Genomic DNA, 24,492 nt, shown 5'->3' on the forward strand with positions numbered 1-24,492 from the left:
ATCCCCCCCAGCCCCACAGGTGCATCCTGGCCCTACTCCCTCCTGCCCTCCTGCCTGGTTGGGGCCACAGCAACTGTTACCCCTCCAGCAACAAGGTTTTGACCTGAAAGCACAGCTGTCACCTCACAGCAATGAATTAAATCACAGAATCACAGAATGGCCGAGGTTGGAAGGGACCTCTGAAGATCACCTAGTCCAACCCCCCAGCCAAGCAGGATCACTTACAGCACATTGTGCAGGATGGCAAATGAACTTTAGCTTTCATTGTTCACTGCTATAATGATTTTTTTTTCTATTTTCTAAAATATATTTTGACCATAGTTTTTGTATTATTTTGTACATCCACGAGCAGCCCCCGCAGCTCTCCCCAGCTATGTTTTCCCCTTTCTGTAGAGGGCCAGAGCCTGAGGCAGGCAGGCCCCTGGGAGCTGTGTGTACTCTTGATCCCCTCCTGAAATCTCCTGTTAAATAAAAGGAGTTAATTCTTTAAATGTTCTCTTGCCAATCATTCTTCCACTCTGGGGCCATTCCCCACTCCCTTCCTCCCACTTTTTTTTTTTCATTAAGAAATAATTTCTTTAATTTACCTGTTTCAGCCAAACATCAGGTTGTTTCTCTGTTATTATTATCGAAAGCCATAAACTCCATAAGCACAAGAACCACCATCAGCACAATTTTACACTACGTTGTTACATTAAATGAGTAAAACACCATTAATAAAACCAAAAATTCACTCTTAATTGAAGTGCAACAGTGCAGAAGCACCAGATGAAACTTTTGGTAGTAATAAGTAAGGTTCAAGTACCTAGTGGGAGCTTGTTATTTGTGTTGTGCTGTCTATTGTATTTGTTTAAATCCTGGTCCTGTAGCTGTGCCTTCATTATTTTCAAGCCAAATCCTCCATCAGTGTTAAGAAGATGGGCTTTCCATGTAAACTAGATGACAGTCTGACCCAAAGTGAACCTACAAGAACATTAACAAGTCCCCAAAGCAGTAGGAGTTGCGACTTGGAATTCATCACTGTTACTATTAGTAGCAGATCTATTTGAGGAAAGATGGACGAAGTATGATGAACAGGTTAAAAATAAGTTCAAAGATTTGTGCTTGGCCACACTGCTTTCTGTCCCTGTTATCTAACGTGCTCACCTCAGAAGAAACCTCTAATTTAATTAGAAGTATCAATCTGGGATTCCTGCACTTACATAATAAAGCATCTTGAGAAATACTTTTTTACCACGAATACTTACCGTCTTCCAAATATTAATTATTAATGTTTGTAATAATTACAGTATGGAACTGCTCAGCTAGCTTGCTTAAAATTTTGCATGTGCTGAATTACAATTGCTGCAGTCAAATGAGGCCAGACCCTGTGTGGTGCCGATCATACTGCAGAAATATTATGGGTTTACTTTAGCTTTCATTCTTCACTGCTATAATGATTTTTTATATATTCTAAAATATACTCTGGACATAGTTTTGTATTGTTTTGTACATCCAGACAATCTGCTATGTAGCCAGAAGATTGAAATAGTTTTAGTTTCTATTTCAAATCTCTGCATTTTAATGAGTTTGGGCTTTAAAAAAATAAAAATAAATAAAATAAATAAAATAAACATAACAACAGCTCACGTCTGCCACTTAAAAAAAAAAAAAAAAAGGCAAAGGCCATGGTTCACTTCATTTTAGTGGATTTATCTTAAATCCTGGCAGGTCGACTCAACACATTTTTGCAGAACACATAGGACATTCAGGATTAAAGTTACTTCTTGTAACTGTGTCATTAGCATCACAGCAGCATGCAGGAACTGATTATGTTCTCTTTGTCTCGCTTCCACACCTCTAATCTCGGAGCTGACCTGATTTATATTGCTAGATTTACATGGGCTTGTGTATATTGAAATCCAGGAGAGTGGAAAGGGCTGAGATTCCCTGAAAATAAACTCAGCTGGCAAAGAGATTAACCCATTTATAAATGCATTTTTGCCTGTTGCTGAGTGTGCAGATTTTTATCCATTTAAGGAACATAGGCCTAAATCCAGATCCTAACGCTGCCTGGGGCAGGGGAAGAAAGAAACAGATCGAGTAGTCATCCAAATGGCTCAGTCGCCAGTACAGCAATTTAAATGATTTGGGTCTGGGGGGGGAAAGGAGAGAGGGAAGGAAGGAGGGAAGGAGGAAAGGAAGGAAAAGAGTGAGTTAGCAGGCAACAACTCTGAGTAATCATTTGCAGTGGCTGAAGTTGATGTAAGAAAATATTCTTTCCCTTTCCAAGTATCACTCATTATAGGTAACTTTGGGAAAGGGTACTTTGTGTAGCCTTAAAAGCATTCCCAAAGGAGGCACAATCAGTCATCAATGGCAGAGGTTTACATAATCTCACATTTACAGTGAGGAAAACAATTCATGGGAGAGCATAAACATGAGGCATGATGTCCCTCAGGCATCTGTCAGAGGATTCCCAGCAAACAGCTCAGCTGGCATGGAGATTAACCCCTTTGTAAATGTACTCATACGCTTCTGGGCATGAAGAGTTTTACCCATTTGGTGATCTCAGGTCTAAATACAGATTCTTCTCAGGCTGAAAATATAGAACATGGTTTAATTCTATCAGGATCATTTTCTGCACTTCTAGAAAGGGCTTCTGCTGAGGTGCCAAGGTCTGTATTGCCAGGACAAGGTTTGAAAACAACTTGTTGGGATTACATTCACAGAAAACACTGGAAACAGCCAGACTTGCATATGGGACATGCAGATGAGACCTCTTTGCACGTGGAGACCTCAATAAGTGAGGAACAGGAGGCAGTGTCCCTGGAGCTCAGCTGGGCTGAAAGGACTCAGATCACTCCCGCGTATGTCTCTGCTTCCTCCCTCTGGATGAAGGCAAGCCCTCACTCATGGGGCTCATTCATGTGTGGCTGTAAACCGTATTTTAGGCACTGTGATGTTGGCCCCAGTGCACTCCTGACTGTAGGGACCAGCAACCAGACCTTGAAGGCTCTGCTTGGTCAGGCAAGGTACATCTTGCAAACCTGGGGAGAAGAGGAGGGAAATGTTCTTACCTGGGTCTCGGTGGAATAAGCACACTGTGCTTATTCAACGATTTCTAAAAGTCACAGAACAGCACAAGTCATCACACCAAAAATACCGGGGTTATTCTCATTTTTAACTGCAAATATCTAGCAGTAAAATCTTCTTAAACTCCCGATGGCCCGAAGCAGGAGGAGTTGTTCAAGAAATGATTCAGAGAGACCCAAATTCAGGTGCTTAAAACTTTTTCCAGTACCTCTAACTCAGATAGAACTGTATTAAAGTCAATATAGGGTTTGTAAAAATTGGGAGTGACCAGAACTCTTTTATAAAACTCAACTAAATAAATCATCAAGCCTAAGACTGCAGGAGGAATCGTCCTGCCTTTGTGAGCCAGAAAAATGTGGCAATTGTGTTTTTATCAAATCTGTCTCTAAATAAAAAATGTCAAGGTTATTTTTGTACCTGCTACAATTTCATGTCTGGTGTATCACATTAAATATGTAAAAAAAAATCCTTCTTAAGAAAAACATCAATAAAGAAAAAGAAAAAAATCAAGTCAAATTTAGTTTTGATACAATGAATAAGCAAAAAGAAATGGAGGAAGAGAGAAGATAACAAGCATATGAAGATATTTAATCAGATATTTAGCCATGTGTCCACAGCCAAGGGGTTTTTCAAACACTTCCTTCATGTATAAATGTAAATATACAAATATAATATAGTGTCTAAAGAGTAGTGGAAGAGACACACAAGACAGAATAATGGTCACTTCAGAAACCCATTCTATCCTTATGTGGATTTAAGGTTGAAAGCACTTGTCAACAATTCACGGGTAAAATACATTAAGGAACTACTGTAATCATCCAAAGCTCAGGCAATATAAACTGGGAAATTGACAATCAAGGCACTGATCTAAGAAATCCAGCCGGGCATTCATCACAATTTTGTGGTTATTGTGTTATCACAGAGCAGAGTTAAGGATGTCTGACTGCCTCTCTGGTGCCTGCTTTGTCTTCATGTATGTTGATTATTTTAAATATAAAATAGCAACTTTTTAAATGTAGTTTTTTGCTAACCCTGGTGCCTCTCTACCAAGAGGCAATCGCCCCCTCCAGAACGGCAGCACAGTGACTGTCAGAACACAAATGAGGTTATTCCCTCACCCATGCAAACATAAACAGCATACTTCAGTGAATTAGAGCAAGAAAGATTAAATTAAAAGGCAACCCCTGGCCCCTGACAGCTGTGTCTCCCTTCCAGCACACAGCTCAGAACAGTACATCTTGCGTGTTTGAAAACAGCCCACAAGAAACTGATCTGTGCATAAAATCACAGAAAAAGTCTGAAAGGTTTCTCGGGAGTCTTGCCTAACATATTGCTATGAGCTAACTCCGTGCAATGGCTCTTCAGTAGGTCTCTGACAGAGATACCAGTAAAAGGGATTAATTATTTAAAGGAAATAACTGTCCCCATTTGCCCTTCTTCTTAATGCTTTCTGTTTCTTACCTGTAAAACAAAAAATGTTCATTTATGCAGAAATACCCTCTAAATATAAAGAAGTGAAGAAGTTCTCCAGGGAAAATACTGAAACTACCGATGACATAATCTAATGGAATAAAACCTGTACTGTGACCATTAGTCATCCATTTTGCATGTGTCCAGACTGTTCAAAATGACACGGGATGCCTCTGGCAAACTTGGCATGAGAAAAGAATTATGATTCCACTTCTGACTTGTTTTCTTAGTAGTGCTGCTGATGGCCAGAATAAGGCAGATGGTCTCCATACCTTCAAACAAATCTGAATAGATGAAAAAAATGTGTAAGTAATTGATGGCTTTCTGGTCTGTCCACCAGCACCACTAACTGTACACCCCCAAATCAAAGCTGAATAATTCTTATAATTCATATTTTTCTTCCTAGAGAATGTAGATCAGACCAAACAAAGAAAACCTCAACCTGATTTGCAGCCTCGTTCAACCAACACTTAGAGATGTTGCCCCTGCAAAGTGTCATGACAGCTGTGTGCTTTATAAAAAGCAAATAGCTGACAGCAAAACAAAAACAGTGGGGACAAAGACTGAAACCCATCCACCCTGGTTAGACTGTGGCCATATGGTTATCATATGGCTTAAAAATATGTATATTCTGGATGCTTTCCCTCCCTGCTATCTTCACCCAGAAAGTTTTAAAGGTTGCTGTGACACAGGTTGTCACCATAATGGACACTTTCAGTGCTACCTATTTTCAAAATGCTTGCTCTTCACTGAAGAATCATAGAATCATTTAGGTTTGAAAAGACCCTTAAGATCATCAGGTCCAACCATCAACCTAGCACTACCAAGTCTGCCACTAAACCTAAGCACCACATCCACACATTTCTTAAATACCTCCAATACCTCCAGGGATGGCGACTTCTCCATTTCCCTGGGCAGCCCGTCCCAATGCCTAACCACTCTTTCCATGAAGAAATTCTTCCGAATGTCCAACCTAAACCTCCTCTTGTGCAACTTGAGACCATTTCCTTGTGTTCTACCAGTTGCACCTGCGAAAAGCGACCAACACCCTCCTCACTGGAACCTCCTTTCAGGTCTCCTCTCAGCTTCCTTTACTCCAGACTAAACAACCCCAGTTCCCCCAGCTGCTCCTCATATGAACTTACATAAGAGCTGGTGCCTGGTGCCTGCCAAGGAAAACTTCCCTCTCCACTTCGGGTACCTGGCTTCACCAGTCCCCAGGCCACCCTAGCAGCCTGATAAAAATCTTTGTCACAGTGTCCCTCTCTCTGCCCCAGACTAGATGGTAGGAAGTTTAACAGAGGACAGCTTGGCTTCAGATCTGCTGCTCTTATCATGTTTATTAGATTACTTGGAGAATGGCCTTATTGCTAGATGTTCTTCTAGAAAGAGACTAAATCAAATCAAGTGAATCTATCAAAGCAATTGGTTAAGCGCTGGTCTGCAAAACTGAATGCTGAGTAGTAAAGACAACAAGCAAGCTAATGGATTACAGATTTCTAGCTGTTATGTTGGCTTCATTTCTGTCCATTGGCAAGCCACAGTCATGGCAGACAGATCCATGGTCAGCAAATTACTAGATTTTGTATTCTTCCCAGCTCACAAAACCAATGAGTATAATCAAAGCAAAATAATAATAATAATAAAATTTCAAACTCCTCCTGGTCCTTTGAGGATAGCATTGCAGTCTAGCTTCATTTGTGTTTTACTTCCTCCCCTCTACTTTACATGGGAATTTTGTTTTGTCTGTTAATAGGAAAGCAAAATTAGCATTGTTTTCCCTTAGATCAGGTAAGCTGAGTAATGCTTAGCCTCTAATAGAAATGCAGGGGAAAGATTCTTGATATTTCAGTGTGCTTCTTAAACTTGTTCATTAATCAGAGATCTTTATCTTGTTAGAGAACATCAGTAATTGTATGAGGCTTGCCTGAGCTACACCAGCTGGGCTTTCCCATCACAAAGGCACTCCAGTTTGAGTCTCAGAGTTATGACAATCAGGATAGTATTTATTATGTTCACTGTAAAACCTCTGAAACAAAAAGGAAAAATGGTTGATCTGAAGCCAGATATGGAACTATATATGCGAATCATTTCCTCAAAAAGAATATTCACTTTAGCTTATTAAGTAATTATATTATACAGATGGATTTTCGGTTCCAATGAAGTTAAAATCATATGCAGAATTAGGCTGCAGAGAAGGTGGAGGGGTAGCCTTCCTGTTATTGTTATGTGTCATGGTATATGCAAATTGCTGGGCAGAGTACTACATCTGAGCATTTCTACAGTCAGTCCTGCAGCTAAATCCTCTCCTACTGATGTGTGTGTTACACATGCACGTTGACAGCATTAGTAACAAACCTTTACAGCTGAGGCTGACCAGATCTTTCTGTTACAAGTCCCACATGCAAGCTCTTAGAAATCTACTTAAAGTGTATGTATAAACATATCTGTATGGGATTTCCTTTCCATTCAAAACAAAAAAATTAAAGGAGGCAAAAAAGTCATTGTCATTGGTAATAAAACGTTCTGACATAGGAAATTGTTTAAATAACAACTGAGAATATGGAACTAAGACTAGATATAGGTTACATGAAGAATGAATTTGGACTGTTGGGTTCAAACATTCCCAGAATCACAGAATGGCCGAGGCTGGAAGGGACCTCTGAAGATCATCCAGTCCAACCCCCCAGCCAAGCAGGGTCACCCAGAGCATGTTGCACAGTATCATGTCCGGGAAGCTTTTAAACATCTCCAGAGAAGGAGACTCCACAGCCTCTCTGGGCAACCTGTCCCAGTGCTCTGTCACCCTCACAGCAAAGAAGTACCCCCTCATATTGAGCTGGAACCTCCCATGCTTCAGTTTGTGCCCATTGCCCCTCGTCCTGTCACTGGCCACCACTGAAAAGTGTCTGACCCCATCCTCTAGACACCCTCTTTTCAGATATTTATACACAATAATAAGATCCCCTCTCAGCCTTCTCTTCTCTAGGCTAAACAGGCCCAGCTCTCTCAGACTCTCCTCGTATGACAGACGCTCCAGTCCCCTAATCATTTTAGTAGCCTTTCACTGAACTCACTCCAGTTGCTCCATGTCCCTCTTGTACTGGGGAGCCCAGAACTGGACACAATACTCCAGGTGTGGCTACACCAGGGATGAGTAGAGAGGGAGGCAACCTACCTCAGCCTGCTGGCAACGCTCTTCCTAATGCACCCCAGGATACCGTTGGCCTTCTTGGCCACAAGGGCACATTGCTGGCTTGTGGTCCGCCTGCTGTCCACCAGGACTCCCAGGTCTCTCCCTGCAGAGCTGGTTTTCCAGCAGGTCAGCCCCTGTACTGGTGTTTGGGATTATTCCTCCCTAGGTGAAAGACTCCCTTTTTTTGAACTTCATGAGGTTCCTCTCTGCCCAGCTCTCCAGCCTGTGCAGGCCCCTCTGAATGTCAGCACAGCCCTCTGGTGTATCAGCCACTCCTTCCAGTTTTGTGTCATCAGCAAACTTGTTGAGGTGCACTCTGTTCCGTCACCCATGTCACTGATGATTAAGTTGAGCGAGACTGGACCTAGTACTGACTTCTGGGAACACCACTAGCTGCAGGTCTCCAGCTAGACTTTACACCACTGATCACCAGCCTCTGAGCTCTGCCATCCAGCCAGTTTTCAATCCACCCACCTGTCCACTTGTCTAACCCACACTTCCTGAGTGTCCTGGTTTCAGTTAGGACAGAGTTAATTTTCCTCCTAGTAGCTGGCAGGGTGCTATGTTTTGGATTAGAATGAGAAGAGCGCTGATAACATGCTGATGTTTTAATTGTTGTAGAGCAGTGCTTACACCAAGCCAAGGACTTTTCAGCCTCTCTCTGTCCTGCTAGCGAGCAGGCTAGGGATGCAGCAGGAGCTGGGAGGGGACAGACCCAGGACAGCTGACCCAAACTGGCCAAAGGGGTATTCCATACCATCTGACGTCATGCTGAACAATATATAGGGGTGGCTAGTCGGGGTGGAGGGGGGGCCGGCTGCTCGGGGATAGGCTGGGCATCGGTCAACGGGTGGTGAGCAATTGCATTGTGCATCACTTATTTCGTACACATTATTACTATTAATACTATTATTATTATTATTATTATTGTTATTCTTTTCCCTGTCTTAATAAACTGTCTTTATCTCAACTCACAGGCTTCACTTTCCCGTTTCTCTCCCCCATCCCGGAGAGGGAGGGGGGAGGGTGAGCGAACGGCTGTGTGGTGTTTGACTGCCAGCCGGGCTAAACCACAACAGTCCATTTGGCGCCCAACGTGGGGCTCGAAGGGTTGAGATATCGACAGATTTGACCAGAGTGTGTTAAACTAAAATTGGTATAAGTATTCGACCTGCTTAATAGTTGCTAGTCACAATGTTGATTGCCTTAATCTCAAGTCTGCTGTGCCTGTTTCCCAAATTGAGTTTTATAGCAAGTTACTTTCTGTATGTGCTCCCTGTCGTGCTGTTTATCCTTTCCGGGCCCTGGTTTAAGATTGTTATGGTACTGTGTGGTGTAACGATGGCTTATGAAATGATGAAGTATCTGGTCATGACTCTAACCTGGTATTTGTACTCAGCACTGTCGTCGACTCTATACTTCGGAAACCATATCTCAGAAACTATTAGCAATTACACCTATTGCCTTTTTTCATCAGGGAGTCAGTCTCTGGAGGGGACAGGGGAAGATATTTTTTCCTACCTGTTCACTCTCCCTTCCTCCTTCACCACCCTCTTATCCCCCGAGCTAGTTACGGTAGCTCTCCAAGATGTTGAATATCCTTGGGATACTCAGACCAGCATGTTCTTGTTGTTATGTTTCCTGAATGCGCTTCAGGTTTTGTTTAAGGTTAAACAACTACTTAGGAATCTCATCCGGAGATCTGTCTTGAGGCGGGATATTTGCGAGTGGCAGGGAGTGTGGGAGGATATGGGCAGGTTTCTAGAGCAGTGGGCACCTCCAGTGTTTTGGACATTCACCCCTGAACAACTGCAAAATCCTAAAAAACTGGTAGAATGCTTGAAAAAAAGGTGTCATGACTCTGGCAGTTCCAAAGTGACACAAATCACTGTGGCGTGCTGGGGTCTGGCTTGTGCCTATCGAGCTGCAATTGATGCTACTATCAACCTAGTGACAGACCCTGCGGCCGTTCCAGTCCCGGCTCCTGCAGCCACTCCAGCTCCAGCTCCCGCAGCCGTTCCGGCTCCAGCTCCCGCAGCCGTTCCAGCTCCAGCTCCCGCAGCCGTTCCGGCTCCAGCTCCCGTAGCTGTCCCGGCTCCAGCTCCCGCAGCCGTTCCAGCTCCAGCTCCCGCAGCCGTCCCGGCTCCAGCTCCCGCAGCCGTTCCAGCTCCAGCTCCCGCAGCTGTCCCGGCTCCAGCTCCCGCAGCCGTTCCAGCTCCAGCTCCCGCAGCCGTCCCGGCTCCAGCTCCCGCAGCCGTTCCAGCTCCAGCTCCCGCAGCTGTCCCGGCTCCAGCTCCCGCAGCCGTTCCAGCTCCCGCAGCCGTTCCAGCTCCCGCAGCCGTTCCGGCTCCAGCTCCCGCAGCCGTCCCGGCTCCAGCTCCCGCAGCCATTCCCACTCCTGTGGCTGGGTCAGAGAAACGAACTGTAGCAGTGCAAGTTGCCCCTGCAGAGGGTACTCCAACCCCTGTGGCAGACCCTGTGGCTGGGTCAGAGAGGATGTTGCCTTGCCTATGAGGATGTTGTGTGAGACAGTGTCAAAAGTCTTGCTGAAGTCAAGGTAGAAAACATTGGTTCATTAAATTCAACGAACGGTACTGCTGCTTTGGAAAACACACAGCAAAATATGCCTACAAGTTTAACCTCCCGAAGGAGATGGCTTGATGAATATTGCAGGCAGGAATTCAAGACAGTATAAGGCTTTGATCCTGAGAACTTCTCACTGCTACAATCACAGTGCAGGAAACCCCAAGACTGCTCCTCCCCTGCACACATACTGTACAGGGACTGGGCAGGAACAGCAGAAATTGGGCTGAGTCTGTCTGTGCTGCCCCTTGGGTACCCATGTCAAAGGTAGGGGGGGCAGGGAAGACACCACAACAGAGAGGCACAGCAGGGTTTACTCTGTGACCACAGCACACTTACAGTCTGGTGACTAAAAACAGCATTTGTGTTGATTGCAGGTGATGATCTAAATTTTGCTTCAAAAATATTCGTTACTGTTTGGCTGTCAGGTGGTACGAAGTTGGCTGAGTTTGTAGAAGCTGTATCAAGAAGCTGTGTCAATTAAGCTGTAAACCTGGCCCTTCGACTATCAGTAGCCCAAATACTGAGTAAACACAGAAACTATAGTAATATACAGGGTAATATTCAGGAATGCAGAGCAGGACCTGTTCTCTGTAGCCTCTTTAACATGCTCTGCTTTGCAGTTCTGACACACACCATTTTGAAAGCTAACCCCATGCCCTTGGTGCTTGCTGTGATGTTTAACCCTACAACCTCCCCCTCCAGAGCCAAACAAAAAAGAGTTAAAAAGGACCACTGTAATGTAGCCATTAAGGGTATTAGTCATATTTTGTTTAATGGGCAATGCATTTTGCCACTGCCACAGAGATGTTGCTAGAAGAGCAATGGAGCTGGTGCTATGAGCTGCTCTCATTTCCAGGAACAGTGTTTGAGATCAGCTATTCCTTCAGTGGCTGGGGAATGCTTAGTGGCTGCAAATCCTCTTTTTGTTTGGCTGCAGGTACACTACAAGAGCTCACAAGACAGATTCACTGAGTGGTATCCTCAGGAAGGATGCCTTCCAGAAGGCATTCACTTGAGCTGCAAAAATCAAGGACACAAATAAGCCAGTGACTGAATTACCTTGAACCTGCTCTAAAGAAAAGGAGAAACCAAGTGGAAAAAGAATTCGCAGTTGAAAATAACAAAGGTATAACTGGCAAGTTTCAGACTGGGAATTTTCTCTGTAACTACATGTCCTGATACTAAATCGAAAGCCAGAATCTGCATAGATAGAGTTGAACCACTTATCTAAGACAGGTTTGCCTGATCAGGTTTGAACTGTGCCCTTCTATCTATATGTGAATAACATATAAGAAATGGAATTTATATGATGCATTCGTGGGACCTCATACCTTGCTGTTTCAGTCCCTGTTCTGCCAGTTGTTCCTTTAGATTTTTTGTTTTGGTTTAGTTTGGTGGTGTTTTTTTTTTCTCCACGCAGACTTGTGCCACAACTGCAGACAGTCACTCTGAGCGGCTCTCTCTAGCAAAACCTGTGCCCAGGGGCTCTGAGATACATTTTCTGGGGACGTGGGGAGTTTTCTGTAATTAACCCAACTTAGAATCAGAATCATCAAGGTTAGAAAAGTTCTTCAAGATAATCAGGTACAACCATCAACCTCACCTACTGAGTCCCATCACTAAGCCATGTCCCTTACTGCCACGTCTACGTGTCTCTTGAATACTTCCAGGGATGGTGACACAAACACTTCTCTGAGCAGCCTCTTCCAATGCTTAATCACCTTCTCCATGGAGAAATTCTTCCTAGTATCCAATATAATCATCCCTGGTTTAACTTGACACTGTTTCCTCACGTCCTACCACTTGTTATATGAGAATCATAAACTTTATCTCTTTCTCTCTGCTGTCAGATAACATAAGACTCCATTAAGACAAAGTGATTGTTCTGTATTTTTAATTCATTGCTAATATAGGAATCTACCACTCTTGTACCAGTGAGTTGTTTCTCAGACCTCCGAGCAGAGTTAGTCCTGGTGTTTGTTCCAGATTATATGGCAGCCCTTTGAGGTGCTCTGGCATGCTTCATCAGCCACGTAACACTGGGTTGTCTAACAGTAATGGACAAAGCAAGCTGAAATGTGGCGTGCCAATAGATCTGTTACACCCCTATTGTTCACAGGTCCACACTGCGTGATGGGATGCTGCATTGGGATGCTCAGACAAGATCTGAAATATAATGTTATCAAGATCCAAAACAGGGATGCCTATCTAGCCCAGTCCTCAGAGGAAAAATAACAGCCAAATTCCCTCTGAAGTAACATATAAAAGAAAGAGATTCTGGATATATTTTTTCACATTTGAGGAAGCCAGCAGGTTGCAGTGGTAACAGAGCAGAACCCTTAATGATCACATATAGGAATAAAACAATGAAGGATCTGTGCCTTCAAGCCAGATCCAGCCCCACCAGGGTCAATAGAAAGTTCCTGCTCACCTCAATGGACTCTAAATTAAGCCCTCAGGCTGTGAGAGACAGCTGCTCCGAGAATTATGCTAGGTAATAGCTACAGACCGGGTGCTGCAGTCCCGTGGGTTAGTGAATATTTTATGATTCAGTTATTAAAAAACATGTGCATCAGACATCTATCGGTTTGGGTATCCATAAACCTGGCTGCTCCTGAGGAGCTGAGGGAGGATATTAGCAAAAAAGATATTTCAGGACTGCAGGAGTCTGTCTCCAATAAGCCAATACTTCAGCTTGGCAAGGGACTCTGCTGGAGACTCTTGTTGCTGCCAGTTAGACACGGGGCTGCCTTTTTCTCTGCTGCAGTAAATAGCCAGCACAGGTTATTCATAGAATCATAGAATCACAGAATCATAGAATATCCCGAGGTGGAAGGGACCCATAAGGATCATCAAGTCCAACTCCTGGCACCACACAGGTCTGCCCAAAAGTTCAGACCATGTGACTAAGTGCACAGTCCAATCTCTTCTTAAATTCAGACAGGCTTGGTGCAGTGACTACTACACTGGGGGGCCTGTTCCAGTGTGCGACCACCCTCTCGGTGAAGAACCTCTTCCTGATGTCTAGCCTAAACTTCCCATGCCTCATCTTCACACCGTTCCCACGGGTCCTGTCACTGGTGATAACAGAAAATAGGTCACCTGCCTCTCCACTCCCTCTCGCGAGGAAGTTGTAGACTGCAATGAGGTCCCCCCTCAGCCTCCTCTTCTCCAGGCTGAACAGGCCCAGTGACCTCAGCCGCTCCTCATACGTCTTCCCCTCTAGGCCCTTCACCATCTTCGTCGCCCTCCTCTGGACACTCTCCAACAGTTTAATGTCCTTTTTGTACTGTGGTGCCCAGAACTGCACACAGTACTCGAGGTGAGGCCGCACCAGCGCAGAGTAGAGCGGGACAATCACTTCCCTTGACCGACTAGCAATGCCGTGCTTGACGCACCCCAGGATACGGTTGGCCCTCCTGCCTGCCAGGGCACACTGCTGGCTCATATTCAGCTTGCTATCAACCACAACCCCCAGATCCCTCTCTGGGGGGCTGCTCTCCAGCGTCTCGTCACCCAGTCTGTACGTATAGCCAGGGTTGCCCCGTCCCAGGTGCAGGACCCAGCACTTCAGGGGCAAACTGCCCTGTCCATGTCCCCGGGCTCCTGAGGACAGGGCAGGGCAGGCACCTAAGAACAGCCATCTCCTCCCTATGTGCACGGCACAGGCTGTGAGCCTGGATGTGAAGCAGAGAGAAGAAGTTGTGGGGAAAGAAACTGATTGCAGGGAGCTAGACACGGTGAGGGAAGGCTTTAACAGACAGCTCAGGGTACAGCTGTGATTTTAGCAGTGAGTTTGTCCAAACCGAATCAATCTGTTTCCAACACAGACTTGGAGGTATTGCCATTAAAGAGCTGCTGGATAACAATCTACTTCAAAATTAGCAGCAAAAATAGCACAGTTTCATAGCACTTCTTCAAAACAATAGGCAAACAAGCCAAATCATTGTTAATTATTCAAGGATTGTTAAAGCCTGCTATGATATGTTATGCCTTTCTATTCAGAAATACCAACCAGTTTATTATTTCTCAGGCTCTGGATGAGAATAACAATGACTACTTGATTGATCATAGTCCTAACTGAGCTGATCCAAGATGAATAGCAAAGAAGATGCGGAAAATTAAGTCTATATTTACCCAAAAGAAGTTACACAGCCTTTAATTACAAGAGCTGTTGAATTTTTACTGTTTTAGTCTTTGTAACTCTTGTATAAATGTTTCATGAGACAATTAAAGATTTCACATGTAGATTGATGTAGTCATAGACATTATTTATACAAAAGCAAAAAAAGTAAACAAATACTTGTTCTTATCATCGAACAATAGAGTCCCTCTGATTTCTTTCCAAAGCTGACTCAGTGAAAATAGACAACTCTGGAATAAATATCACAAGAATGACTATAAACTCCACCTTGAGATGGTCTGCAGGAAAAACCCATGTTCCAGGGGAGGTGATTTAGACTGTGATACAATGGTCTGCAATGGTCCACTAAATCAAGAGTGACAGTGGCAGTGTTAAAAAGACATTATTTGGTAAAGTTTGCGTGTCTTGATTTCCTGTTCTGCTCAGGGACAGTTACAGCAAGCACTGATGCTCTGGAAATTATGGCTGGAAGGAATGAATCAAACTGAGCAGCAGTATACCAACAGAGGTAGACATGGTTTTCTTCAAGTAATGCTGTAAAAGAAAAGAATCTGCCACAGCTTCTTTATTATAAATCAAATGGTAGCAATGCAATGTATTGTATTTGAATCAAATGCATCATCACAACATGTGATTGCAGTCATCTTTGAAACAGCATTGTACTATGTAACTGAAAGGCAAAAGGCAGAGAAATCAAATGGGGTCAGATTCTCCTCTCTAGTGCCCTATTTGGAACTAGTTTGGGTTCTTTACATATACCAACATCCAGTCCTATGAGGACTAAGTGCTCTTAACTAGAAAAGAAAGTGTTCACACAAGCCCTCCTGTGCCAGTTCAGCTGGATGCTGTGTCCACCTCCCATGTAATAAAGCAAAAACTATGTGAACAAAAAGAGTGGTAGTCCTGGTCAGCTCTCTCTGTAAGTCAGTGTGTAGGTAGAAAGTAGACTGAAACATGCTCCCTGTACATATCCTGAACAAGGCGGTGCCACATTAGCCGCCAGACTTTGTGCCTTTTTCAGATGACAGACACCCCTGTGCATCCTGACCAGCACGGCTGGGTACCATCCGGGACTGGCTCCTGGCCTTTCCCTGGGGACTGAGGAGAAGGGGAGAGCCAAGAGCCTCCCTGCACCACCCAACACCCACCAGCAAAAGGGCCTGTCCCACCTCAGCAGACAAGTCTGGAGCCTGTTAGCTCATGATATGGGAACAGTGCAGAGACATGAGGACAGGTTTCATACTGGAAAGCACAGGGTCAGAAGCGGAACACCCCTGACTGTGTGATGTTGCATCTCAGCAACTACACCTGTGGATACAGATACATCTTGTGTCCATTTAAACTGTATTTTCAAGGTCAGTCACTACAATTCCTGTGAGTAAGTTCTGGATGCCAGAGGTCATCCTCCAGAAAGCAGTCCTTTACTGGCCTCCCTTGGTAGCAGTTGCTGTCCTCACACAAGTTCCCTGGCTGCTCGGGCTGGATGATGAGACAGATACCTCAGCCATCTGGAAGCCATCTGCCTTGCAGGAGTACCAAGTCACGACAGTGAGGGCTGAAGAGATGCTCTCCAAGCTGCCATGTGAAGAATCTGCACAGGCAAAGAAAATCCCTCTGTCTGCTGCAAGGACATCAAATGTCCTAAATCTCTACTGCAACCCTTGGAATTACACCGACTTGGAGCACCTGGGGTCTCGTCCCATGTATGAAGTGATTCAAGGAACTCTGTATTTTTGATGTGGCTCAATAAGTGCATCTCAGCCTGATCACAGGCTGGTTGGAGTGAAGCAGGGCCTGGTCTGCCTCACGACTGACAGGTAAAAACGAGTTTGTTCATCTGTCAGATGGAAAAAGTGATAATGAGCCTCTCATGGTCTCTGAGGAGGTAAGGAGGTAGTGCATGCTCTTAATTATAGCCTCCAGACTGAATCATTAGCAGGGAAGCAGAGATCAGGAACATATATACATGTATTCACCAATCCTTCTTACAGTGATTCTGACTGAAGAGAAAAAACAAGTAAAAGGAAAAACTAGGGAACATGGGGACACTGTACATTTTGCTCTCTGTAGCCTGCTTTCCATTGTGTATTGGATGCACGAAAGCCTCTTGGAAAGGGTTTTGAGTGAAACATCTCTCTGTCAACTGTCATTTGACATCTCATCGCTGCGAGGCCTCTCGTCACGTCACACAGCGGGGCTGACAGCCCCGGCCACCCCGCACAGCACAAGGACTAGCCTGAAGTCTTACCCTGACCTAGCAAATGGAGGAGGGGATAAGGGAGAAATCAGAAATGAGCGCATCTGGAGAGTCTGGGTATTTTCAGCTGACTGCATTAAGGAAAATGAAATGTTCTCCAATAATATTTTTAAAGCTTGTTTTCATTAAAAATAAAAGCCTTTGCGATCTGTCAAAGGGCATTGGTAGTGCGGCAGACGTAACACTGGTCAATAACTGCAATGACAAAACAGAGTCTTAGTAAATGCTATAAATCATTTAAATCAACATTAAAAAAATAGCATTATAGCAACACTTCCTACTTCTGTAAATATTAATGAGGAAGGAACTTAAAGTGCAGTTAGCTGTCTGCTGGATTGTAGTCAGGGACCTGGTACTCCTGGCACAGACATTAATCAAACTTCTGCCCGTACCTTCCGCAGGCTTTGCAATCGCTGTAAAATGGCTCTGCGCACCACCATTGTACCCTGGGTTTGTTGGACAACCTGGATAGGATCTAACTCACCTAATTTAATCCATCTGTAAGTCAGGGATGCAGCCTGAGCTGGTGTGCTTGAAATTCTTTGTCAGACAGTGGAAAGACCTCCACTTTGGGCAAGGAGTTCGGCTTACTATAGGCACTCAAATTAAGATAGGATGATACATCCTGTGGAGATACTTCCTTCTGATTGTAGGACCTAGATGCCCCACTTGACTTTTAAGGTAAGAGAAGAAATAGGTGAGGCAAGACCCTTCCCTTGATAACCTTGCAAGACTGAGGGGATCACAGGCCCATACTGACAGCAGTTGTGCCCAGCTGGACAAGTTGTACTTCAGTACCTTCTGTTTTGCTCTGGTGACTCCTGCCAGCCCCAGGGTAAGACCAAAAGCTGAGCTGCCAGCAGTGCTGTTCCATGATGCCTACCGAGCTTTCTCTTCTGTGGTTTCTCTCTTCTTGGCTGTCTCTGGCCTTTTGTTCTGAGAGTCCCTTACAGAAACATACTGCATTGCAGGAAAACTGAACAGCCAGATGCTTTACGGGTTCCCTTGCCAAAGCCAAAATGTAAACAATTGCTTCAGTGTTAAAAAAATGTCCATATATTTTTCTTAACAAGCTGATTTTCTTTTAATTTGGATCTTACATGTGAGTAGCTTCGATGTCAAAAATGTAAGTGCCAACTGAAGCTTTTTCTCCTCTTTCATCATCCAAAAATCTGAAATGCTGTAAATATGCAAATGAAACAAATGATTTTTATTTTAGAAATAATTATACATTATTTATATATAATAGTTTATATTGGAGATAATCTGACATAATTTTTTGAGTTCAAATATTTTTCAGAAGGAAAGAAAAGGGAAAGATCTCAGATGCCTTTTTGCAGTTATAGCTTCTATCCTGTGTTTTTAATCTTAATTTCTTTTTTGGAATAAATGCTGTGTTCCTGCACAAGTCATCAAATCCACTCCAAACAAAAAAGACCACGTGCCATAGACCCATCCCTGCAATTATTCTACAGCTGGCCTCAGTGAAATGTCCACACACAGCAGGGACACAGAAATACATTTCACCTAGGACCTGATGTCCAGGTTTACAGCAGAGAATTGCATTCAGGAGCAAAGACAGCAAGTCAGAAAAAAAGATCCTGAATATGCCCCAAGAAGACTATCTCTTTAGTGTACTGGCTGCATATATACTCTATGTGATCTCCATACTAAAAGTATACATCTATCTCACAATTGTCATCTGCTGCCTGCTCGTACATATGTCCAGCACCCACGTCAATGTTTTCATTATACCTACAGTACATATGAATGGGCATATTGCTGTTGTTTAGAACTAAAGTTTATAGCATGATTGGAAAAATATTTTTGTCCTTATAAAACTTTCCCCTTTCTGTGCTTAGGCTGCAGGTGACTTTCATTATCGTGGTCTACAACCCAGTCTTAATTACTTTGACAGCTCTTTCCTATCAACTTATTACACTACTGTGCTATTATTTCATTTTCCCTAACTCTTACCTGAGTAGGTTCCAGAAATATGAACACTTCTGCTTGTTTGAGTGTGCACTGTTGAACAGGACAGGACAGTAAGAAGAGAACGACCCCAATTTTCTGCTCTATTTCAGAAAGTGCTGGTGTCCTTTCTTCCCCTCTTCCTGCTGACTGATAAGAAACAATGATAACCCTCTTTAAATAGATTGGAAAGTGATTGCATTGCATTAAATATACCCTTCCTTCTCCACCTGCAGCTGTACCTGCAGCTAAATATTTGAACCATCTGTACTACGCTGACTAAGAAAATAAAGACATGAAAAGACATGTTGACAAAATCAGCAGCTGCTCTTAGTGGGGCAGTTGTTCGCAGTCCCTTGGCTGTTCTTGAAAGATGTACAAACCCTGGCATTTTCACTAATACAAACACCATTCAAGAATGAATACCAGACACATTTCTATCTGTTACTATATTTTGCCATTTATTAGATCTAGAATGTTGGGCATCCGGTCCAGAAGTCTTTGCTGTTCTGAAATATGTGGGTGAGAGCTGCTAAACAGCCTAATGACACAGTGGTAACAACGCTCTCAGCAACACATTTGCATAGCATATTGCCTGTATGTTACCTGGAATAGACATGTTTGCCATGTACAACTCATGATCTCAGAAGACTGAACTAACAGGGAGGATGTCGTAAAAGCAGCAATATCAAATAAAAACTATTACTGGAGAAAATGCTTAGAAGTTTATATACCTGATTTAAAATTAAATAAATAAGAAAACTTTTTTTTTGGTCTGAAGACATGCTGGATATATTTCACCAAGGAAGATTTTGGAGTAGTTAATTAAAACTGCAATAGCTACAAGTTGATCTGGTGTTTGAAGAATATGAACATTTTCCTGTAGATCTGCTGTCTTACCTAGATCTGCTATCCATTCTAGTGAGTTAGCCCAGGTTTCTGTTTAAGGCATATATCAAACTTGTCTCTGGAGCCACACCACACTGATCAGCTGGAAGTACAAAAAATCTAACTAGTTCTGGGGAGAGAGAGAATTAGACTCTTAATCTTCGGGGAAAAAATAATAATAATAATAATTTATATAAATGTGCAGTGACCCCATTTCACCTGTGTGAAAAGCACACCATCTGTGATTAATGAATGCTGCAGTCAGCAATAGTTACTCTGAAACTTTCAATTTCTGAGAGTTTAGTGGAACAGGTCCTGCAAATAAAACATTTTTTGGGCAACCTATTCCAGTGCTGAGATACCCACACAGTAAAGAAGCGCTTCCTGATGTCCTGGGGGGACCTCTTGTGTTCCAGCTTGTGCCCATTGCCACTTGTCCTGTCCTATTTGCACCTTCCCTTTAGGTATTTATAGACATTGATGAGATCCCCCTGAGTTTCCTCTTCTCCAGGCTGAACAGTGCCACCTTTATCAGCCTTTCCTCATAAGAGAGGTACTCCAGTCCCTTCATTATCATGGGCCATTGTTGGACTCTCTCCATGTTTCTCTCATGCTGGAAGCCTAGAACTGGTCCCAGCACTCCAGGTGTGGCCTCACCACTGCTGAGTAGAGGGGAAAGATCACCTCCCTTGAGCTAACACTTTGTCCAGTGCAGCCCAGGATACCATTAGCTTTCTTTGCAGCAAGGACACTGTTGGCTCTTGTTCAACTCGGCGTCTCTCAGGACTGCCAGATCCTTTTCTGCAAAGCTGCTTTCCAGCTGGGTGGCGCCCAGCATGTGCTGGTGCCCAGGGATTTTCCTCCCTAGGTGTATAGTAAAGAGGAGAAACTTCGTCTTTCTCATCATGTCACTGCAACTAGCAGACATCTCTTTAACCTGTACACACAAACATGGTGGGACATCTGTGTTCACATTGAGTCTCTTAGCTACTGCCAGGCTCAGTGCAAAGGTCTTTCCAGGCAGAGGCCTTTGAGATGTGGTTCTGCAGGACTTCACTGGCCCAGAAAGCCTACAAACACCAGTGGGGATTCTGCATGCACACAGCTTGAAGGTCAGGTTTCATATGAATAAATATAAGCAAAACCAATGACCTACATACAGTTGAATACCTGTAGAGATTTCCATGCCAACACCGTGATTTAAGTCACCAAATAACTTTGCAATCTCACATTTGAATGATACACTCAACTCTAATGATGAGAGTGTTACATTTTCTGCCAGTGCCATAAATAAAGGTCAAACTATATTTAACAAGTTGAGTGGCTTTGAACAAGTAGTTCAGAGTCCTAAAGGATTTGAAAGCCATTTGGAAGAATGTCCTGCCTGCATGACAGAGCCCAGCTCCTGAATAGATGCAATGCATGTTTGGCTCCAGCTCCTGAACGAATGCAATATATATTTGGCTCCAGATCCTGACTGCATTTAAAAGGCAGCAAAAATCTGGAGCTGTTTGGGAGAAAAAAAGGATGAGGAAATTTACAAGGAATGAAACAACAACAAAAAATAACTCCAGATCTCTTCTTTTTCTCCCTTATTTTTCTGACTCCAGAGAAAACTCTCACAATCTATTTCCATACTGACAGGGAGACCCTACACATGCCTGGTGCACAGCAGCTCCCTTTGGGACTAGATGATCTTTAAAGTCCCTTCCAACCCAAGCCATTCTGTGATTCTATGATAAGGCTCTTTTCAGGGTACATCCCAGAAGGCCCCACAGCTCTGTCCTCTGGGCAGCCTGCCAGGCTCCTTCCTCTGGGTGAGTTTGCATAGAGGTGCGGCAGAGCAGTGGCCAGCACCCAGTGGGAGAATGTCCATGCTGCTGCACCATGGAGTGACCCAGAGGCTTCCTTCCACTGGCTGGCTATAAATCTCTATGTGTAAGACTCCTATTTTTGAGTCAACTACAAGTTCTCTTTTGAAATTATTACTAGCTCTATGTTTTTCCTTCTTATCCTCTTCTAAGCAGCATTTAGACTGCTGACTTTGCTTCTGAAAAATCATATGCAATGTCAACAGGCTGCTTCAAGAAATGGTTTCATATTCATTTTCTGTTAAAAAGCCCTTTCAGGCAAACAAAACTCATTAATAAGACTACGCTAACTTACTGTGTTTTCCCAAAACTGAGTTTGTCTGTTTGTTTGTTTGTTTTCTTTATAGAGAAATATATGAGATTTTTGACTTCACCCAAGGATTTTGGCGAATGGGTAAAACAAGCCAGTACTACTCAGTAGCACAGAACAGCCACAGGTCAAGAAATCTGTGTGTATGCAACAATATTATTTGCCTGAACACTCATCCCAGCAGTTCCAGGAAAAATGACTTTCTAAGTGTTGAAGGATATAAGCAGAAAACAAAAGCATATGAGGTTTGGTTAACACAGCAGTGGTACAAGGGCAGGTAAATCACTAAAGCACTGGCTTCATCGCACACGTTTGTACATGTTGAGCTCCCTCAGAGCTCTGAGCACTGCAAAACATGATTCGTTGCACATATTCTTGTCTAGAAGGTTGCTTAAAAAGAAACAACAGCTCAGCTCCTCAGAAGCTAAAACCAGGATGAACAATGCAAGAAGGCCTTTCCGTAAGCCAGGACCAGAGGAGCCCTGCTAGCTAGAAGACTTTTAACAGCCATGAGTTTTTAAGACACAAAGTTTTAAGTCATTTGTGCAGGACCTGCAGCCTGGGTGGTGAAAGTCTCAGCCGCTCCATCTCCCCAGGCAAGGAGCTTGTGAAAAGTCTTGGTGACAACAGGGCAAAAACTCTCTGAAAGGCAGAAGCCTCAGTGTCTCCTGGGCATACCTTGGTAGTGTTGGCTGGCCAACTCCAATAGAGGAAGAAAACCTAGTGTCCCTTGCTAGGAGAGGACTTCCTTCTTCAGCTACTTGCAGAATGGCTTCAGTCAAAAGCAACCATCTCCATTGCACCTGGGTTGTTTCCAAGCTTTTCTCTACTTCTTCAATGATAAAAAATGCCTTTTTAAAATTATCGTTACTAAATATTTAAATAATGCTATATACTACAAAAGTAAGACACAAACCAGAAATTCATTCAACCAGGCTGGCATGTTCAAAAATATGCAATGACCATTGCTTTACATAGAATATTTTCCTACAAACTTTAAAAAACAGTGCTAAACGACAAAGAAGCCAATGACCAGGGACAAACTGACCTCAGGTGTAAATGAATAGCATCGTTGTGTTTTTTTTTTCTGTTTTGTTTTTACTAATGCAGATGATGCTGCCATTTTTTTTCAGTTTTAATACGGATCTCAGGATCTGATTTTCTTTACCATGACTCATCTCTTCAAACCAATCATTCTGACCTTTTATCTTCTTAAGTACAAGATCTTTTCCCATGAAAATTGTAGGGATTTTTTTTTATATATATAGAAGCGTACCTCAGAAAACTCACTTAGAAAGCAGAAGACAGGAATTAAAAAAAAACATAACAGTTCATAAATGTCATTCTTCTGATTTTTAGGAGCTTAAGTTAGACTTTGCAGAACTTGGGACTAGAAACATTAATTCATCAATATTTGCAGTATGTGCTTGAGTTTATAAGGTGGTTTTACTCAGCTGGGCAGTCAAACTCCACCACAACTGCCCTCTCAATCCCCCTCCTCAAAGGGGAAGGGGGAGTAAATACAATGAAAAGGGCTCAAGGGTTGAGATAAGGACAGGCAGATCACGCAACAATTATTGTCACAGACAAAACAGACTCAGCATAGGGAGATTAATTTAATTTATTGCCTATCGCTAGCAGACTAGAGCAGTGAGAAACTAAACGCAAACTAAAAACACCTTCCCCTCATCCACCCTCTTCCACCTCCTCCCCCCAAGTGGTCCAGGGGAGCAGGGAATGGGGGCTGCGGTCAGTCCCTGACACTGCATCTCTGCCGCTCCTTCACGGTCCCTCTCTGCCCCTGCTCCACGTGGGGTCCCTCACACGGGATGCTGTCCTTCCCGAACTGAGCCTGCGGGGGCTGCCCACAGGCAGCAGCTCTTCAAGAACTGCTCCCACATGGGTCCCCACCACGGGGTCCATCCCCCAGGAGCAAACTGCTCCAGCACGGGTCCCCCACGGGTGGGTGGCAGCTCCCCCCAGACCCCCTGCTCCCGCGTGGGCTCCTCTCCACAGGCTGCAGCTCCGGCCTGGGGCCTGCTCCTGCGGGGGCTCTCCATGGGCCGCAGCCTCCTCCAGGCCACATCCACCTGCTCCACCGGGGGCTCCTCCAGGGGCTGCAGCGTGGAGATCTGCTCCATGTGGGACCCATGGGCTGCAGGGGGACAGCCTGCTCCACCAGGGGCCTCTCCACAGGCTGCAGGGGAACTGCTGCTGCGTGCCTGGAGCACCTCCTGCCCTCCTGCTGCACTCACCTTGGGGGCTGCAGGGCTGGTTCTTACCCCTCTCCCAGCTGCTGTTGCACAACAGTTGTTTTTCTTCCTTCAATCTGCTCTCTCAGAGGTCAAACCAGCCTCACTCCCTGGCTCAGCTCCGGCCAGCAGCAGGTCCCTTTTGGAGCTGGCTGGAGCTGGCTCTGATCTGACATGGGGCAGTTGCTGGGCTCTGCTCAGAGGCCACCCCTATAGTCCCCCTGCTATCAAAACCTTGCCATGCAAACCCAATACAGTTTATGCACAGGAAAAATTCTGTGCAGTCCATTGTTTGTTATGTAGGTCCTGGATTTATGAGGCTGAGAATAAGCTGTTCCTGGACTGAAGAGGCACCAGTGCTCGATACTTTCAGCCACACCAAGGTGCGGTGACCTGCACTGGTGCATCCCTGCAGTGCTGAGATGTACGGGTACAGAGGTGAGGCTGGTGCTTCCCGCACTCTGCAGTTAGC

General features: G+C 44.2%; 1 long non-coding RNA gene across 1 annotated transcript; it reads right to left on the reverse strand.

Annotated features, from left to right (window-relative positions):
• Positions 1-17,827: 17,827 nt before the first annotated feature.
• On the reverse strand, positions 17,828-22,596 carry LOC121065956. The gene is made up of 3 exons (XR_005817428.1): positions 22,447-22,596; positions 18,706-18,849; positions 17,828-17,908 (listed from the first exon to the last, which is right to left on the reverse strand). It is a non-coding gene; the product is annotated as an uncharacterized LOC121065956 (long non-coding RNA).
• Positions 22,597-24,492: the final 1,896 nt, after the last annotated feature.

The sequence above is a fragment of the Cygnus olor genome, chromosome 2 (assembly GCF_009769625.2).
Source record: "Cygnus olor isolate bCygOlo1 chromosome 2, bCygOlo1.pri.v2, whole genome shotgun sequence".
In the NCBI taxonomy this organism is placed as follows: domain Eukaryota; kingdom Metazoa; phylum Chordata; class Aves; order Anseriformes; family Anatidae; genus Cygnus; species Cygnus olor.